General features: G+C 41.9%; 1 protein-coding gene across 4 annotated transcripts in view; it reads left to right on the forward strand.

The window, feature by feature from the left end:
* The first annotated feature begins 2,661 nt into the window (after positions 1-2,661).
* The window catches only part of ARAP2 (ArfGAP with RhoGAP domain, ankyrin repeat and PH domain 2), a 1,514,823-nt gene continuing 1,496,935 nt past the window's right edge, over positions 2,662-20,549 (forward strand). The window contains exon 1 of one of the 4 annotated variants that reach the window (XM_078678359.1): positions 2,662-2,893. The gene's annotated coding sequence lies outside the window, so the exon portion shown is untranslated. Of the gene's footprint in view, positions 2,894-3,034; positions 3,110-20,549 lie in introns of those variants that run through there. The other 3 variants (XR_013608339.1, XM_078678361.1, XR_013608340.1) reach the window with 3 other exon arrangements.

Consider the following 20,549-nt stretch of genomic DNA (forward strand, 5'->3'; position numbering starts at 1 on the left):
TCTTTTATTTTTGCCAAAAATTGCTACATTCTAAACCATATGATGCTACTACCTCTTCCCTTCATTCTGCTTTTTACTCCATTTTCCATCTCTTTCCTCAGAACTACACTTCTTCCACTTCTTTCATTCCTTTCCTTCTCTTCACATATTATAATGGTTTTGCCTGTACCTGTTCTCTTAAGGTAGCAGAATACTAACTTCTGGCACAGACTCCTTTCCTTTTACCAATCTTGTCTTGCCAACTGCTTAATATATTAATCTAGTTCTTACTACCTATCACCCTTTTCCGTATATTACTGGACTCCTTTTCATTTTTTTATTAGCAGACAGTTGTATGCATATAGAAGATATAATCGTCACTTAGATTTTTTTTTTTACCAATTTAGGCCAGGGGGTTATTTAAATAATACTTTTGCCTTGTTCGTTTGAGCCATTTTCCCTAGTATCCTCTTTTACCAGTCTAAATTGAGACAACCAATCATAATGTATTTCTTTTAATTCTGTTGCTATAGTCTTGACTAATCCAGTTTGAGAATGTATTGTGTCACTGTTCAACTCCAAAGTTTCAAATATTCAGCGAGAACAACATTTGACAACTATCTATATCTATTGTGCTCTTGTTCATTATTCCTTTCTGTAGCGTCAATGTTATTGCTCTCCTGTCATGAATCTATCCCAAGCAAATCCTCAGAATCCTTACTAATACTTTGCTGTTTAGGTAATAATCGGTGGAGAAGAAGATAAATGTGGTTCTGGAATATCCATATCCATATCTGGATGACGATTAAAAAGAACCTGTTCTGCCATAAATGAAATACTTACATCTAGATTTTCTGAAACTGGCAAGTTTCTGTTCACCTTCCTAGGCTTTAAAATACTTACCATTATTATTTTCATCGAAAAAGCTGGGGACCCAGAGACTGAAAGATTTGTAGTTTCTGTAGTTATTTGCTGCCCATCTTCCTTCTAAGTGGATGCTGTACACATTTAGTACATTTCTCTACTAAAGAAGAGTCTTTAGCTCTTCTCCTTGACAAAGGTTCCTCTTGAACTCCAGGAATAATCTAAGTTCCGGGGTTTTAGGTCTAATACTTATACCCCAAAATGTCTTTGTCCTCTTTGTGCAAGAGACTCTGAGCCTAGTCCAAACCAGTTTTACTGTTTGCAGTGTTGCACAAATACTTGACACTTTGCCTCTAAGTTAAGCCTGACTGCTCTGTGCCAAGCTACCAGATGGTGATCACAGGTAAATTTGGAGTTTGCCTGCTTTGACCCTGATTAGGACTGTAGTTGCTGCTTGACTAGGGCTCATACCCCTGTTAATTTATAACCCAATTTGCAGCACACTCCGGAAAATCCCATGAGACTCCCAAAGTTACCAAGAGCTCATATTAAGGGGTCGGGAGGTGTGTGTTTTGTGTGTGTGTGGGGGGGGGCGGTTGGGGAAGGGTGGTCGTCGGGCGAGAGGAGACCACGCTCATAAAAAAAGCACTCTTCAGAATCGAAGTCTTCGGAACATGTCATTTTTATTTCATACGTGACTGCGCCCCTCCTACATGGGCCGGCAGTTTCAATGGGAGGGCAAATTGTGTGCTCGAATCAGCATTATAACTAGGGCATGGTTTTGCTCTTTTCCCTGAACAAATAAATATTGCAAGGTAGAAACTGTCAAATTTGGTGCCCTAAAAATACAGTGCATTCTGAATTGTGCAACTCTTAACGCGTGCCAACAAGCAGTATTACAACGTTTCCCCTTATTGTAAGGAGTATTCAGAATGTGGTGGAAATATCGCATATTGTAATTACCACACCTGGTGGTATTAGTATTTACTGGGTGTTGTATTACCTCCCAGAGTAAAGCAATCCATCTTAATGGTTAACCCCGCAGATGTAAATGCTAATTTAAACATTCCAGACAAATAGTGGTCCGTTCTGTATAACACTTTCTGGGAATGACTGCAGCTAGCTACAGTAAATGAAATATTTTAGTGTCTGCAAAGAATGATGCTCATTTATTACACTCTGCAATGCTAATAGTATGAACTGTCACAGACACTATCTTCCAAGTTGTATTAGCTCTCTGCACGGGCTTCATTTACCGGCCGGGTACATTCTGGCTCGCACAGTTCTTTCTTCTCAATCTCATAAATGACATCTTTATTTTGTTGTCAGTTCTGAGGGAAGACCACCGTTGAACAATAATGTAGATTAAGATAGGGAGCATTTGTTTGGGAATGATCGGGTTGTGTTTCCTCTTGGGACGACCTTTGTGATGTCAATTGCCGCTTAATCTTTCTTGATTTAATATAAAACGGCGACCTTTGTGATCGAGCAAATAAAGCATGGCCTCGGTTACTGCCGGGTAGTGTTGCAAATGAGGTATTTTGTAAATATTGCCAAGGAGTGGCTCGATGACAAACACACACCTTTATAAAAAAAAACAGTGACAACTACTGACACACTGCAGTGCTCACTAGGAATTTATCATACCATGAACAGACGTCTGACTTCTAAAAGAAAAACATATTGTTCATTCGTAGCCTGTCACTACGCTTGGCCGATGCTCAAACATAGAAGTACAAGTTCGCGTTGTATAGTCGGAGGCTGGGGCTGCACCTTTAAGTGTCATGCCTTTTGGGTCACGTGACTCGCTCTGCATTTCCTTTAGTCGTGCACTTCTACTTTCGGGCAGTTCATCCTGTCTTCGGTTGCGGGCGCAGCACCTGTATATTAATCTGCGAGGCAGAGTTAACCCTGCAGTGCCTGCAGCTTCGGCAGCACCGAGCGTGGAGCGCTTTGAGTCCGGCTGATGCGCTAACACTCCATGATGGGACCGCTTGATTATGGAAGTTGACTTTCTGCGACTCGACTCTGGAAAGTGAATGAATGTTAAGTAAGTAACAAGACAAGCAGCGCTTTGCTGTATAGCTGCTTCCTGGCTTAGTTGGCGCTTACAAAGAAGAGCATGTTTGCGCTCGGATCATTTGATACGGCACAGATCGTGGCTGTGCATGATGGACTTTGTTCTGCTCTTGAGTTCCCGTTTCCGTACTGTGCATGATCGCACCTGCGGAGCTCCGGGGAGGGAATGGTGGCCACTGCCAACCAGGTGAGCGAGTGACTGATCGGCAGAGGAATTCAGACATGTTTGTACAAAGGAAAACGAGGAGGGCGGAAGTTTTAAGCACCTTTGGGAGCGGTGGTTTTTTTCTTCACATATTCAATCTGCACTTCTAAGAACCTTTTAGCTGAGTTCATGGCTTCTTTGCATTTGTGGTTAAACAAAATGGTTACTGCATTAAGATCTTTGTTCAGTGATACATTGTTTCCCACATTTTAAACGTCTCCTTAAAATGTTATTTTTTTTAACATAAACATGTTCGCATTGGGAGATACAGTATTTGAGATGCAGCACTCATGCCTATGTTTATCTGACTCGTTATCGACAAACGTTTTTATTCTGGTGGAAAGAAGTTAATGAAATACACTTCTTTTACCTTTCGAAAAGAGGTGTGGGGATACTATCACTCACGCCCTGGACATAATATTTGGGGTGACGAACTAGAATTTTTTTGCGTATTTTGTTCTCTGGACAAAAGGCCCACCCGCCGCAGCACAAACCCTTTGGCTTGCTGTTTTGAGAGCTATATCATTGATTAAGGAGACTCGCCTGCTACTAAGACAAGCTTTGTGTCCCTAGGCATAAGTTATTCAAATGTATGTACATGCTTCATTAATGCAGAGCCTTTAAAATCGAACTGCACCCTCTAGGTACACTCACTGAGCTCAGTTTGCATCACTGATACTGGTCCCAGTATGAAAATGCGTACACACTTTTTTGCAAAATATAGCAATTTGAGGCTACTGCTATTGCTAACAGAATACTCCCGGATTATATGCAAATACATGCAAAATTGGGCAATATTTAATTTTAAAATAAAACGTACACCAAAAAGTGCCACTTGGGAAAAAAAGTATAGCTAAAATATTTAGCAGTTTTAAATGTCATTTCTCTAAGGCACCATTTAGAAAAATCTGTTTAATATCTAGCAAATAATAGAAATAGATCAGTGATGGAGAATGTACGTAAAACTATTGGTCAACATTTTGGACATCCCTAGAAAAAGTTTAGTCCTGCTCTTGCAAAGAGTGAACATCCAACCTTTTTCAGTGTGACAAAAGATTGGCGAGTTGTTGGTGAATACCCTAAACATGTTAGTTTGTGGGTTTGCACAGATACACAGTGCATTCCAACCCATCTGCTACGGCTTTCAGTTTACTTCTGCCCCTGCATTTTGATTTGTGAAAATGTGGCAAAAACAGGGCTTTGCTGGAATTCCAACCCTGGCATAATTTGCTTGCCAACTCATCGGAGAGGCTGTTCACAGAGCTCTGATATAAAGATAATACAGCCATAATCTTACACTTCACTGCATGGCAGCAAAAGGGAAAAACACATGTTCTTCATTGGACAAGAAGATTTTGGAAGTATTCCGTTCCTTGGACAGGTAGGTCTTTTAAAGCACCCCTGTTTTTTATGTGTGTATGTATGTCTGTATGTATATGGTATTTCTACCATGTGGACCTATCAAAAAGGCATTGAAGTACAGTACTTGGTCAAAGACAAGCGTTTAGTCAATGAGTAAGATGAGTGGAACTAGGTTGAGCATGGTTAATGCAGCATGATGTAGTGTTCTTCAAGAGATGAGTCTTCAACTCTCTCAATTGGAGCAGTATTGTGGGTGACCTTGATGGATACAGGGATGTTGTTAGAGATTCTAGGTGCATAGAGGAAAAGGTCCACTGTCTTGTTTTTGTCTTTTTTACATTTCTCAGTCTGATGGTGTCCTGGCTGCGGATGCACCAAGATCAACCAGAGATGGTCAGCCTGTCTGCAAGATTAGTGGGGGTACTGGTCCTGATAGCTTGTATAAATGTTGCAGCTGGTTTTGAAGATGGTGCATGCCAGTAAGGGGAGGCAATGGAGTTTCATCTGGTTGGGGTGATGGCATCCTCAGACCCAGGATGAGATGTGCTGCAGTATGTAGGGTTTCAATGTGGTGTCCAGGAGACCATGGAGTAGAGCATTACCTCCATCCAGATGCTAGAATTAGAAGGCTTGAACAGCAACTATGAAGTAACTTCTTTAAAAGAGAGCTCTATCTTTGTTTTTGTTTTTTTGGAAATGTGCTCCTGGAGAGTATGGGTGGTGTCCAAGCTGAATCGAAGTGACTTGGCGTTCGTTCAGTGAACAACTGGGTTTGAAGCCATTAAGGTGTGGCGCCGCGGCCAGGGCGACTGACGCTGGAATCTGGGGATCACGGTTCGATCCCCGGCTCCTGCGGCAGGTTAGCCCAGCACCATGTGACTCTGGGCAATAGTTTGCTTAATCTTCCCGACGGCCCCCAGCGCCTAGAGACCCTTATGGGTGATTGTGCGCTTTACAAATGTGGATTATTATAAGGTTAATGTAATTGAGCCCGATTTATACTATTTGTTGTTCTTGACAAATAACAAGAATTCTGCCTTAGAAAGGATGAACTTCAGGTGGGAGCTGGACATTCAGATCTGGGTGATGTAAGGGCAATATTTGAGGTATTAGGTGTCTGTAGCAGAGGAATCTTTTAAGTATAATTGTGCATACTGGTTAAGCTTGATGCTATTATCTGTAAGAGGAGCACCAAGTGGCTCCAGTGGGAGGCTGACGATGACAGGAGATAGTATCGAGATCCGTAGGACTCCACAAGTGATAGGGGTCTCTTTTATGACCTAGAGGTGCTCATCTGAACAAAATGGTATCAGTAAGAAAGTGTGAGAAATTGGGTTATTGGCTGAGGAAGGTGAGAGCCCTTCTCAAGCAACAGCCACAATCCATGTCAGAGTAAACCACAAACAATTACCAAAGTAATCTGTGCTTAACCCTTCGGTAGCTTGACACAAAAGCAGTAAGGCCTAACTTGGAGTTAAAGTGTAAAGTATTTATGCAGCACACAAACGGAAAAAAAACCAACACAACAGAAATCCCACACTCATTTAGAAAACTATAGTAGAGTTTAATAAATTATTTGACACCAACACAACAAAAATCCAATCAGTTTAATCAGAGATATGTAATTTAAAACTTTTAGAGTAAGTATAGCACCTAAAAGCACAAAACGCTAACTGTGGTTATCTGGTCACACTGGACTGGGACAGAGTCACAAGTTCAGACGGACCACGATGGAGTATGGGCTGGCTACAGGGACCAACTTAGTCCCACTGAGAATTGTACCTTTTGTCCTTGATGCAGAGCATTGCAATGTGTCGGTTCCGATAAGGAGCTGCAATGCAAGGTTCCACGTCGAGTTGCATTACACTGGATTGGTTCCGATGAGGCAGCAGCTCAGGGGCTGCAAGGTCCTGCATCGACTGTGAGGAAACCCACACTTGGACCAGGAAGAGTACACTCCAATGCCAGCCAGAGTTAAGGACCTGGAGGGTACCTCTTGGAGATCTGGACTCATTGCAGCAGGTACAGTTGAGTCAGGGCAGCTGGACAGATGCAGGGTAGGTCTCTAGAGCATTTTATGTCCCTGTGTTTCAGAACAGGAAGCTAATCCAGTAGCCCTTTGAGTCACTCTGGAGGTATGGTTTAAAGGAGCAGGTTCAGTCATCCTTCCTTAGGCAACAGAACAGTCCTTTTTGCTGCAGGGAAGTCCTTCGGCAGCAGAGCAGTCCTTCTGTTGAGTCTTCCATAGGTTCAGAAGTTATATGAGGAGTGGGCCTGAGGATCCTATTTTTATGTCTGGTGCTAGCCTTGAAATGGGTGAAGTTTCAGGGGTGATCCACACCTCCCCCTCAGAGGTGTTTGGGATTTCCAGCCTCCATGCCTTAGTTCCAGGTTGTCTGCAGTCCCAGGCCCTCTATTGTATGGCTGTCTGGACTGAAAGTAATACGCAAAGGCCAAATGCCAACCACATCTAGTTATGTGTCCCAGGAAACTAGCACAAAATGGGTAGGACAAGAAAATCCCAACTTTCTAAAAGTGGCATTTTTAGAATTATAACTTTACTCAACTTTATCATTAAAAAGGGTTTTAAATTAAAATTCATCAGATACCAAACTTGGCATTCCTACCTTCTCATAAATGAAAGCCAACACTTATTAAATGTAATATGATAGCACAATGAGAGAGGTAGGCCTCTTAGTAGTGAAAACGAATTAGTAAATTTTTCACTACCGGGACTTGTAAGACTTAAAAGTACATGTACAACATTAAATACAATGAACCCTGCCCTGTGGGATGTTTTGGGTCTATTTTACCAGGTTTAAAATAGTGAGCACAAGCACTTCATCACTGGTTAGCAGCAGCAAAGTGCAGAGAGTCCTAAAAGCAAAAACTAATGTTCAGCAACAGGAGGGATGAACATAAAAGGTTTGGGAGTGACCCTGCAGACAGGGCCAGGCCCAACCAAGTATTAGGAGAACCAGCAGAGGCGTAAAAAAGGCACCCGCATTTCTCGTGGTGCGGGGGTCCCAGGCTTACCCAAACTGGAGGGGAAACCCCTCAGCTCCTAATGATGAGAGTGTGAGGGACCACTTCAGCATATCTTGAGGGGGGCCCTTTAGCGTTTTGTTACACCACTGAGAACCAGTGAAGGACATTTCCGGTGAATCCCATTCTAGACTCAAAGCTTCGTATGAGGGTGGGATGGATGGATTGAATACAGCTATAAGACCAGAGATATCAGAAGGCATGTTGATGTTTAAATATTAGCATTCAGAAGTCTCAAAGTAGAGCAAGTTTGTTTGCTCTGTCCTGTGCTACATAAGGAGACAACATAGGCCAAACAGATTTCCTCCACTGCAATTTTTCTTTCATGAAGTCCACATGTGCACCCTATAAGACAAGATAGGGCACTTACAAAGGACCAATGACCAGGTTTACAGTTGGCAAATCCTCTGAATTGTGGAGGAAGTATGACGTTCTCTGTTGGAGCTTTCCCCATTGATGGAGATTCTTATGACACCTCCAACATCTGGATATTTTGGTGGAGGTAATACCTCTGGAGGATTCCAATATCCCATGCAATTTCCCCAAATCTGAGGATTGTTCTTTACCACCCAACTTTAGAACAGGACATCGGTATTGATCCAGGGAGATGATATGTGTTAAGAAGATGAGGGAAAGTAACAATAACTAGATCCACAAGGAAGGACTGCTCTAGAGATGATTTCTTAAAGGTCAGATAGGCCATGTCATTGGCAAACAAAGTTGTTTTCAAGCGTGCCTTTTTTAAGGTTGTTCTTACATTTTAGGAAGTGTTGATTGCTTTGAAGTTGTGAGTGTAATAGAGTTTGGGAGATGCTCAGAGACATCTAAAAGACTTTTCATTTTTATTACTTTGTTTTGGTGACTGGAATTGTTCTTCATGCAAAATTGAGTTAGTAAATTCTGAGAAAATTGAGGAGAGATGATTCATGGTTAAATTTATAACGACGGTCTTCCAGGGAGCTACACACATATTACAGATCATAATATTGTCTATTATTCTCAAGGTGGGCATCCGTTTTTGCAATAATTTGGCAATAACTTCTTAGATCCTTTTCATCCAGACTTTTTGCCTCACGTTGTACAGAGGTTATGCAGTTTCGTGACCAGCGTATGGCCATCCCAGGCAGGGTAATACTGTCACCATGATCCTGTTACACCTTTATGTGTCCTTCAATACTGTCTGTTGCTTGGTTCTTCTATCTCAACTTCCCAAATATAGTAATTCACAAAGGGCATTTGATGGGTTGTCATCATTTCTCTCTGGACACACTCAGTCTCTGTCTCCTTTTCTACACAAACCCGTAATTGATTGTCTTTATTACTGAGTTATTCAGGGATTATCTTTGAGCACAACATTATTTAATACATGTGTATTTCCATGTATATGATCTATTTCCTATTTAATGGCTTATGAAGCTGATGCCGAAATAATTTTTCAACTAATTAGGGATCTTTGCTCTGCCCAACCTAATTTCCAGAGTTGACTTCTGTTGTGGCACCGTGGATTTATAGGAATTTACTCAAAAAGACAGAGGTTCTGCTTGTTGGTGGCCAGGCCGCCTTAAGGCATTCACAATGGTGGTTTGATAATATTGGCTTTCCTCCTGTGCCAGTTGACATCATCAAGAATTTTAGCTTCATTTTTGATCTCTCTGTTAATCGGTCTACACAGATCAATGAAGATTCCTCCCTCTGTTTCTGTGATCTGATAATGCTTTGCAAAATGAAGCCACTCCTCCCCTATGATTACTGCTTCATGCAAATCAAGGCAGCAGTTACCTGGACCAGGTTATTTTGCTGTACCTATGACTTCCAGTCTAATTTTAAGGTACATTTATACAATATTTCTTGTCTTCCACTGAGCATTATTTCCAAGGCTTCCATTTCTAGCCAACGGTTTAGATTAGAATGGCTGGCAGTTGACAAAGGCTTGACAGTTTAGAACCCTCTCGTCTGTATAAAGGAATAAGTTGCACATGCTCGTTTTTGCAGAACAAACATTTCAGGGCATAAATGCCCACTACAATACTTCACTCTTTCATGACCAGGCTTACTGTTGTACAAAAGATAAGGGCGTTTCTTCAAATTGGCCGTCCATTCTACGAGCTTGCAGCCTTGATATGTAATTCTCTCACACAGTATCCACTAGAAATTAACCATGATCTGACATTCCATAAACGTATCAGAATTAGGCTGATTTGAAAGTAAAAACTCTTTAAGTATTTTAATTTGAACTCTTCAGCACCGTGACACCCTCCCAGTTACTTGTGTATTTTCCAAATATAATACATTTAATAAATACCTTTTTGGTGCCGCTATAAGGTCTTATTAGTAATGGTTATGTATGCAAGGATGTGCAACGGGCCAAAAAAATGCTGTGTAAGTGTGATGCTGGATGTTGTAATTGTGACATTTGATTTCAGTTTCAAGGATGGTCTATTGGGTAAAGTATGTTTCAGAGTGAGCTACGAAGTCCACACTTTGCTCAGTTGGTGTTGAATAAGCACTGTTGCAAGACATTGTCCTTAATGTCATCAGGAACGTAGTTGTAGTTCCCGCAAGTATCACCATTGGGCATTTTTTCTTAATGAACAAAGTGTCACTATTTGTTTATTTCTATTTGTAAGCTATGAATTTGATTTCATTCGTAGATACACGAGGTGATGACCAGTCATGTGTTTTGATTTTGTAACTGGGATCATCGGTGGTTGGTGATGTTAGGTAGCAGATGACAATTACTGCGGCTGCTTTATTTGCTTAATTGGTGAGTTTGCACAACAAAGGATGGTGTTGTCATGTTTGTTTAGTGGCCAGGTTTAGGATTTGTAGTGGCATTAATGAAGAAGCATTTTGAAGTATGATAGTTTTTGCAAATTGGTCGATGTACCTTAGTGTGTTGTTGGTGAGTGTATGGTTGCATGGTGGTTGTTGAGTAGTGCACCTGTTGATGGTTGCCATGGCTTTCCTATTAGTTGATTTCATGTGTTATTTCCTTATAGTCTAGCTCTCTGTACTGTCATGGCGTCGGTGTTCATTTGTGTGTGAATATTCCACCACTATCTGCTGGAGGGCTTCGATGAGATAGGACTGAGCTCTCTTCAGCACAGCTGCGGTTGGATGCATTATTGAGTTCATAACTCCTAATTGAACCTGATTCTAATGATATAGATATCCCCGATGTGACTCAGCCATCGGCATTCACTTAGTGACAAAAGAATTGTCATAGGCGATTCATATCTTCCTTAATCTGTTGGAGGCGATCTCGTCCTGTTGCATGCTTAAATAGCAGAGGTTGACCTGGACTAATACCAATGGGTGCAATTTCATACTTTGAGCCATTTGTCTTCTTGTCTTTTATGTATTTTGTATCTGTGCAAGCCAATCACTTATTAATGGTCGAAAAACTGTCCCGATTATTTATTTAACGCTAAGGAAGGTGCAGGTTTTTAAATCCCTCATTTGCCTTTTAAAGCAGACCTAACGGCAAGCAAATGTGTCACAGTTTCATTTGAGCAATCAATGAAAGAAAACACAAAGAAAACAAGTTATAAGTAATTCAATTTAACACATGAAGCGCAAGAGAGGAAAAGTGCTTGAGAATGACCAACTCAAGGGATTATTGAAAGTTATAGTGAATGCCAGTGCGTTTCTCCAGATCTTGGGGCATATTACCAACGTTAAGCGATATTTATCGCTAACGAGGCTTAGCAACAAATTTTTTAACGCTAAGCATCGTCAGAAATTATCGCAGATAAACCTTGCTATTATCAAGGTTTATCGCAAATGCGATAAAAAACGGCCGCAATGCATGAATATCGCTGAAAAGTCCGCGATATTCATGCATTACCGAGCTAATGCTCTTAGCCATGTTATCCACCTCCCATTGGATAACATGGCTAAGAACTGCTCAGGGCAGGTGTTAGTTTTTGGAGATATTCGCGCTTAGCGCGAATATCTCCAAAAGTTGGTAATAGGAGATAGCGATGTTAGCGACTGTTTCCAGTCGCTAACATCTTGGCACGCCCACTTTGCATGTCATTAGTGATAAATATCACTGACATGCAAAGTGGGGCCCAAGATGGTCGCTATCTCCTACTAGCTGTCGCTAACTGGTGTTAGCGACAGCTAGGTAATAGGGAGATAATTTTATCTCCGCTTTCTTGGCTTTTAAAGCCAAAAAAGCGGAGATAAACCCCCTTGATAATATGCCCCCTTGTTCGTTGCTTGGAGACTTGGCTCTTTCGATGGTGATGCCTGTCAGCGCTGCAGAATCGTACTGGCACCACTCGGCACTATACAATCCTCTATGCCATAACGTTTTCCTCTTACTGACTAGGACTGATTTTCGGACTGCTGTAGACAGGAATGTGAAGGCTATTTAACTCTCTAGAGGCAGCTAATAAATGTAGAGAATAGATTCCAAAAGATAGGTTCTCATTGATTTTTTAATATACTTAAAATGCCAAATTTCCCTTTATGAAGAGGCGAGAGCCTTTTAACCTTCCTTACAGCTAAAGGGATAACATTCAAACATTTTCCACAAAGGCTGAGGGTTAGTGCTCCCATGTAAATGATTCGAATAGTCTGGAGGGGGTATTCATGATTATTATATTCTGAAGCATTCAGAGATAATAGTGGCCCTAAGATGTCTCATATGCCAATATTAGTCTAGCTGATATCGAGCCTCCTCATGCAGGTGTTTACATAGAGAGAGAAATGGGTCTTTAGGTAGACTTTCAGAACCAGGCCTAGCCCCTGTTTTATGTTACACTAGAGAAAGTCACGATTTCTGCGTACTATAGAATGCTTCTTATGGGAAACAACCTTTACAACGCAACTTTTACAACGCACTACCATTACAACAAAACTTTTACAACGCAACATCCATTACATCGCATGCCATTACAACGCAACCATCACAACGCATGACACTACAACGCATACCATTACAACGCATGTCATTACTACGCAGTCATTACAACGCATACCATTACAACGCATACCATTACCATCCAACACTTACCCTACTGTTGCACCCCCTGGAGTTAGAATAGTAATTTTTACCCCTACACTATCCAACACTTACCCTACTGTTGCACCCCCTGGAGTTAGAATAGTAATTTTTACCCCTACACTATCCAATACTTACCATACATGCAATGTAATGTTATGCGTTGTAATGGTATGCGTTGTAAAGGTATTATGCGTTGTAATGGAATTTGTTGTAAAGGTAGTTTTTAAAAATTCGTTGTAATGGCATGCGTTGTAATGGAATGCGTTTAATGGATGTTGCTTTGTAAAAATGTGTTGTAAAGTTATGCGTTGTAAAAGTATGCGTTGTAACGTCATACAACCCTTCTTATTCCCTATAAAGTAAGCATATTTTGATAAATAGCTCGCAGATCCCTTTTCTTCTTGTGTCAATCTCTCCTTTTTCTCACAAATAAAATGCCAAGAGCGATAGTTATGGCTACTAACTACAGACAGTCGGCCTTGTGTTGTAGCAGTCATGAAAAATAGAGCTGGTGTTTCCTTAGTTAACACTTTATCAGAGCAACCATAATAAAGAATCACTTTTGACCCACAACTAGGAAGAGAATGACTGGTTGTTGAGAAACGCTATCTTTTTAATTTTTTTTATTTTTTAAAGACCTTTATTGTACACTTCTAGCATGACACAGCGTAAGGCCCACAACCCGTCCGGGCCGGCCGCAGCAGAGATCAAGGTCAGGCATTGACAATAGGATAACACAGCCACATGCCGACAACCCAGGGGTCCGGCGGCAAATAGAAACTGGGTGTATCATGCATCGAGTAATTCAGGCATACGATATGGCTTAGGTCTATGATTTTACAATAACCAAATAACAAAACTTTTCCGTGAAACGTAAAGGCACGTGCAGGACAATCAATCCTTCGAAGATGAGAAAACAGACAGTCACACATTGCAGTATATTGTGAACCAGCCGTGTGGCCACCAACCCCTTCCCACCTCTCAGTATCCGTCCATCAAGGGGCGGAAAGCAGCACACTAGGCGACACAACCATCAGTACATTTAGACCAGGCTCAATCCTCAATCTGAAAGGTCCTCATCCGGGTCAATTCGCGGTGGTTCACATATATCCCCCCTAAATGTATTCCATGCCCCCCAGATCCGCCCCCACTTCGCCGGGCAACCTCGATGAACAAACACCGCCCTTTCGGCCACCATGGCGTCATCCATATCCCTGCACCAGTCTCTCAGCGTGGGCAGGACGTTGGAACCCCACAGTTTGGCTATATTGCGCTTCGCCACCATCATGCCCAGCACAGCCCAGTCCAGCTGACGATGAGTCAGATCTTCTGCCTCCCAAATGTTTAACAGACAGCGACGTGGGTTGGGCAGTAGGGAAACCTTCGTGGTTTGGGAAATGGTCCGCATAACTGCCGCCCAGTACGTGGCTACACATCTACAGTCCCAGATCGTGTGGTAGAATGTCCCCCTCTCCCCGCATCCACGGAGGCAAAATTCGTGAGAGGTTCTTCCTATTTTGTGAAGAACCGTTCTGGTATAGTATGTGCGGTGAACGATTTTCAACTGGACCAGTTTAAGTCTGGACGGAATCGCCGATTCCTTCGTCGAGGAGAGTGCCTCCTGCCATTCTGAGTCATCAAGGTCCCCAACATCTCCCACCCAACACAGGCGCAATTTAGATAGCATGTCAGGGAGGTTGTTGACCAGTTTCCGATACGTGAGGGATGTTGCTTTGTGGGGCATGTGTTCCGTAAGCAGTCTGTCCTCTAGAGGGGTGGAGTCCTGTAATGTTGTCCCGGTCGGGATGGTGGAAAGAAGCGCGTGTCTTATTTGCATATATCTGTAATATTCTGAGTGGGCCATATCATGTTTGGTTTGTAGAAAAGCGAAGTCTACTATGGTACGTTTTCTCCAGAGATCACCCACCACGGATATGCCTATGGAGTCCCATGCCTGGAACCCCTTACTATTACCCATGAACCCTAATCTGTGTGAGTCCCACAGGGGTGTCATTAGTGTAATTGTGTGTGCGCATTGAAGGTGTCTATGTGCCTTGTACCAGAGCTGGACTGGAGAAACGCTATCTTGCTACTAAATTATTTCACTGGTTTTCTATGACCAGGGAAAGTTTAACTAGATGGTAAAAGCCGAAACGTCTCGAAATTGGGCAATCTTAGAGTGCCTTGATGAACTGGCTGGGCACACCTCCATGGCTTATTCTACAAATGCCAGTGTTCCCACCCCTTCCACAATTTCTTGGCTAGATATATTCCCCTCCCCGGCAGCCACTGCTTGACTCTTCTGGTAATCTTCATGAAATTGAATTTGGTTCTTCATTGTCTGGGAGTGATCCACCCCCTGAGGCTAGCAATGCACTACCAGCATTGACTTGTAATTTAATGTAGGTTGTACCAAATCTGATTGACATCGCTGCTCTGGACAGGTCATGGTCCCCTGCTAACACTGCAGTTTCATGGTACTGAAATGTGGACCTTGGATCAAGTACTCACCAATGGCAAACAATATACCTGACCAGAGACCTTGGTTGTAGTTTCATCCATATGACCAAAATCAGTATGTGTTCATGCCCACTTTAACGTAAAGCCAATGTTGTGCAAGTGCTGTATGTTTGGACTGGAGTGTCCACTCCATGATAAGCTGGTTTGTATCAATGCTCTGTGAGCCTGACTGAATGTGAAACTAGTATCCTGTCTTTTTATTTTGATCTGACATCCTGCTAATCTTGTGTGTTTGTTTGTGTGTGTGTGTAAAGGCCTAGGCCTGTCCATGGTTCTGCGAGGTTTAACATCTGCTGCATGACCCGAAGGGGCACACAATCATTTACTTTGAGTCGGCATATGACTACCTCCATATCCTGGCTTTGTCAGATAAATTAGTGGTGGCAGCTCGCTATGTTTTTGTGAATTTGTAGGATGACCATAACATTTTCTTTGTCAGGAGTGAGCACAGTGTACTGACTCCATTCGGGTAAAGTTCTGCTTTAATATGAAACATTGGACCTTGTGATGACATTGTATGTTGAATGGGTGCTTGTGCACCTAATGCACAGTACATGTATTGAAGTTTTAACATGGCACAAAAATAAGAAAAGACGTAACTTCCCCAAAGTAGTGCACGTGTTTTGACTACATTTCTGTGATTGAAGATCCAAACACTGATGTAAGGGAGGATGGGGGTAGGTCTATCTTTAGTCGGTGCAGATCTTCTTAGCAATTGGCTTCTCATTAGTACTTACCGAGCACTGCCATTTAGTTGTTGGTAGAGGTGAGATTTGGGACTGCAGTTTCTGTTGTTTGAAGTGAGGTCGTTTTTTGGCAGAGCCTGTAATTTTCTCATCAGCCTTCCTCTTGCTCCAGGAAGGCTGATGACAGCCAGGTGCAGAGATCTCACACTTCAGTGTGCTCTTAGCTATTTCTGCTAGGATCAAGCTACACTGCTACCTCCTGTAAGTGCCATCAACTTTCACAAAAGCTTTGTACGAGAGGCAAGAAGAAAATGAATTCTGAAAGCAAACCCACCAAAACAGATTCTTAAACTTTAGACAGTAGATTCACATTCTCTGTTTGAAAAATGAGTAACGAAAGTAGGATCCAAACCACACCCCACTTTGATCAGTTCCAACTTATTCTTGAATAAGGAAAGGAGTGCTATGCAGAGTACTTGAAGGACTGGTGTGCGACCAGGGCAGGTGTTTGTATAACAGTCAGTCTCCAGGAATCTCTCGCACCAATATGATGCTATAATATCACCACAAATATAGTTTCGTTCTCCCTTTTTTTTTCTTCTGGCCATGACTACTGTTCTTTTTTCTTAAATTAACATAATGGCATTGGACTCACTCCTTTAACTATTACAAGCAAACCGTGTCAAAATATACATTATTCGCTATGTCCCCTTACAGTCAGTTCACTGAATATGTACTATGTTCATCCAATATAAGTGTAGGATATGCATACATACATTTAGAGACCCTTCCAAAATGGTTGCTATATTCTCTGCAGTCCCTCATCGAGTTTTGTTTTCTAGACCTTCTGCATAAAAGGACACCCATGTAGCGAGCTCTCCTCTCACAGAGACGACAGTGTAGAGGACTCAGTCAGATGGGACCATGGGGTTAACAGTATTGTAGAAGCATACTATTGTGATTCCGGGGTTATTTTTACACGTTGAACATGACCACCACATACACATTCATGTATGGCGAGTTCCCTTTTTAGGTCTCGCCTACGACGAACGCGCTGAAAGCGCGTTCTCGCAAGCGAGAACTATAGTCGTCGTCTCAGCAGTCTGAGACCGACGAAGGGAGACAAGAACTGGCCGCGCGCAGCGTTTCCCCATAGGATAACGTTGTGCGCGCGGCCAGGTCTTGTCTCCACAGCATGCCAATGCAGACCGGATCGCGTCGCGCGCCTCTCTGGAATGCAGGGGGAGTCTGCAGAGAGGCGCACGGCGCTGATAAACAGGCTGACGTCGGAGACTGAGAGTGCGGTAGAGGCGGAGGCAGAGGAGGGCTGGAGCCGGCAGGCTTCGTTCGGGAAGTGCATCCAGCAGTTATCTCTATGTTCCATTGCAGGATGTTAATCTTCTTAAAACGTATGTTAAAATATGGTTTTCAAGTTCGTCTATCACTTGGGGGTAAACAAATCCCATGGCGTGTATCATCTGTACACAGGGAAGAATCCGAGTCTGATCAACGCTTGTTAAACTCTGCCCAGGAACATACCGTACATTGCTACGTAGTTGTGCATGCAGTCCACTCGGACCAAAATAATGTTTAATAATCGCCGCCGTTTGTTGTGAACTGGGACGTAGTTGTGCATGCAGATCACTTGGGCCGAAACAATATTTAACACTCACCGCCGTTGTTTTGTACGCAGCGTGTTTGACTGTCTTGTAAGCACTCGTGACTTGCCACCGTTGTTTAAATGCAGCACTTTTAACTTTATCAGAAACACACGCTCCTTACCGCACTTCATTACTTTTCTTCTGCACAACTTGTCCAGACCGCTTGGGTGTATGAAAAGAGCACTGAACATAACGCCGCCGTATACGCCTACTAGAATGGTCACTTGGCACACCGCACGCTTTTGCCCTTTATTTTGCAGCATGTTTAAGCATGAATACTGCGTGCCGGAGATTCTCTTGTTACCTGGCAGGGGTCTAATAGGCAGATTCTCCTCTTTGGACTATTGGATCACTTGGGCTCTCTGACGGCTTTCTGCCCTGTACTGTTAGTGCGGTAGAGGTGTTCTGCTGGAGCCGGGGAGTCCGAGTGTAGCTCCGAGGTGTCGTGTTGGAGAGATGTCTTAATTGCAGCTCCTAGGTGTCATGCTTGAGGGGGTGTCTGAGTGCAGCCCTGAGGTGTCGTGCTGGAGCCTGGTGTGCTAGTACAGGCCAGAGGTGTTCTGCTCATGCCCGGTGTCTTGAGTGCTGTTCCAGGCCCCCGCGAGAGGACAGCTGCGTCATGGTGGAGCCACACAATGCTATCGGCAGAGTGAGGTACTCACATATCCTGTACATTGTTTTCACAAATATTTTGCGGATGTTCGTAAGTATTCTCAAATCTTATAAGTGATGGAGGGGGGCCATTTTAATTTTGGGGAACCCCTCACACCCTAAATGTGTTAGTGAAATCATGTGCTAAGGGCGCCCCACCTTCGGAACCACACACAAATGTCTGATATGTGCCTCGTCTGAGGACTGTCAAAAGTAATGGGAAACCCAATCTACCCTTGAGGACCTGGGCGAAATCAAATGAACGGGTAGAGGTGCCTTCAAGGGGGTTATTTGTAATACTTAGTTATATTGTTTCAGTATATTATTAAGTGCAAGAGTTTTTCATCAACTTGCCAATGATTTTTTTTAACTTATACAGCGTATAATTCTAGAATTCTCAGTTCCTTATAGAATAAGAACCCATTACTAAATCACAACATAAAGAGCTACACAAAAACACGGGTGTATATAAAAAAGAGAATTTTATCTTTCAAAATTCATAACGGGTACTACAAATTTAGATACACAATGTAACAAAAGGAAAATACTGACAATTAGTAGGTCCTTCAATGTCACAATTGTATACACTATTTCTCTCATAAATTATTTTCGAGAAAAAAGTGTTAAAGTCGACCTTTCTGTCTGTAAGCATTCGTCCATCAGACCATCCTCAGGACTATTGTGTTTAATACAGTTGACCCCTATTAAAACATGGAATAAACAATAATTACCAAATATATATAAAATTCCAATTTTAACAAATCAATTATCACACCTGTGTAAATAGACTTCAGTTTTATGCTTGTAAATAAAGTCACATCAAACCTAATAGATACATGTTCATATATCTAAATTCCAAAGGCTTTTTTACATCAGACCATCTAGACACTAATGCTTGTATATCTATTCAGTTTGAACAGTAATGCTAATCAATCAATACAATCCAAGGTTTTCTTTTCATATGTACCTGATCTTATTAGACATCAGGATCATATTGGTCTCAAACAAGTTATATAAGGAGCAAGCCTGTTAATTAATTGTTACAAATAAACTCGCTAGTTTATTATATTTAGGCAGATGGCATCATATCCTATTTGAGCAATGCAGTATAAAGGTCTATTTCTATCAATGCTCGATATAGTAATGATTGTATGTGTTCGATCCCATGCTTAACTGTCCCTATATATGTATACATGTTGACATTCAGTGGCTCTGGATATATTAATGTTCAAGGTGCATATAAGTTACCCGTCTGCACATAGAGAAACTATGTGTGCACCGTTTAGTTTTATACATTAATTTATAATGTATTATTGGACAAAGCCTGGATTGGGTAAATCTGTCATCAATGTCCTATACTCAAAGATGTTTCAACTGAACTCATTAGTTCACATGAATTTAATGGTCTAGTTTTACCGTTTATAGAGAGATGTACTGAACTTGTTGACAAAATGCATTGTTTAAATACCTGAAATGTACTTCAAACGATCCAAAAATCCAGTACAGTTGATGTTGTGAACTTCTGCTGTGAACACTCGCTTTGCACGCGTGTTGTGCGAATCAGCAGAGTTGTGCTCTCTGTTCCATATGCACACTGTGTAATCGTACGCAGTGTAACCTATCACTGTATTTAGTGGTTTTTTTATTACAATGTGTTCGCTGTGCCTTATGCCAGTGTATTTCATGAGCACATGCACATATCATTTCAATGTGTTAGGTGTGCATTATGCCAATGTTTTTAAAGTGCGCTGTATTCGAAGGTGTGCAGTAGAGGCATTGTTTTTTTCCAAGTGTGCAATATTAACGTGTGCATGGTTTTAATATCTGAAATCAATAGCCCCATCATCTTATCAGTAGTGAAGCCATGTCTTAGGAAGATGAGCTGCCTGCACTCTAACGTACACTTTTCTGATTGGGAATCAGGGTTGGCTCTTTGGTTGTTAGCCTGACGTTGATTGTTATTGGGTCATTGAGTTGCGCTATTGGCATTGTAAATGACAATGCCTTTTATTTATGTTTTGGATTTTAAAACCTAAATAAAAGGCATTGTCATTTACAATGCCAATAGCTTACACTTGTTATTAGGCCCGAAATATTAGGAACCTGGAAGAAGACAAAATCAGGAGTGTAGCTCCTAGAGGCCAGCAGCTAAACGCACAAGCACTTCAAGCAGAGGACGCAGTCACCAGCACCACTCCTTATAGCTTCTCCTGTACGTTCATTAAAACCCAGTTACTAAAACAACGTGCCGTTTTCTGTAACAGCTGTTACTTTTAGCGCTGCGACGTCTAAAACGTTGGGACATAGTGCTACATAAAACTAGAATAAATAATGCACCACAGACGCTTTAAAAAAAAAATAGATAAAAAACAATGCCATTTACAATACCAACAACTTAAAACTTTGCTAATGCGAGACCTATTGCATTGCAAATGCTTGTTGATATTGGTTGATTACATGGTTTTAATTAACATGCACATACT

This window comes from Lissotriton helveticus, chromosome 2_2, assembly GCF_964261635.1.
Source record: "Lissotriton helveticus chromosome 2_2, aLisHel1.1, whole genome shotgun sequence".
In the NCBI taxonomy this organism is placed as follows: domain Eukaryota; kingdom Metazoa; phylum Chordata; class Amphibia; order Caudata; family Salamandridae; genus Lissotriton; species Lissotriton helveticus.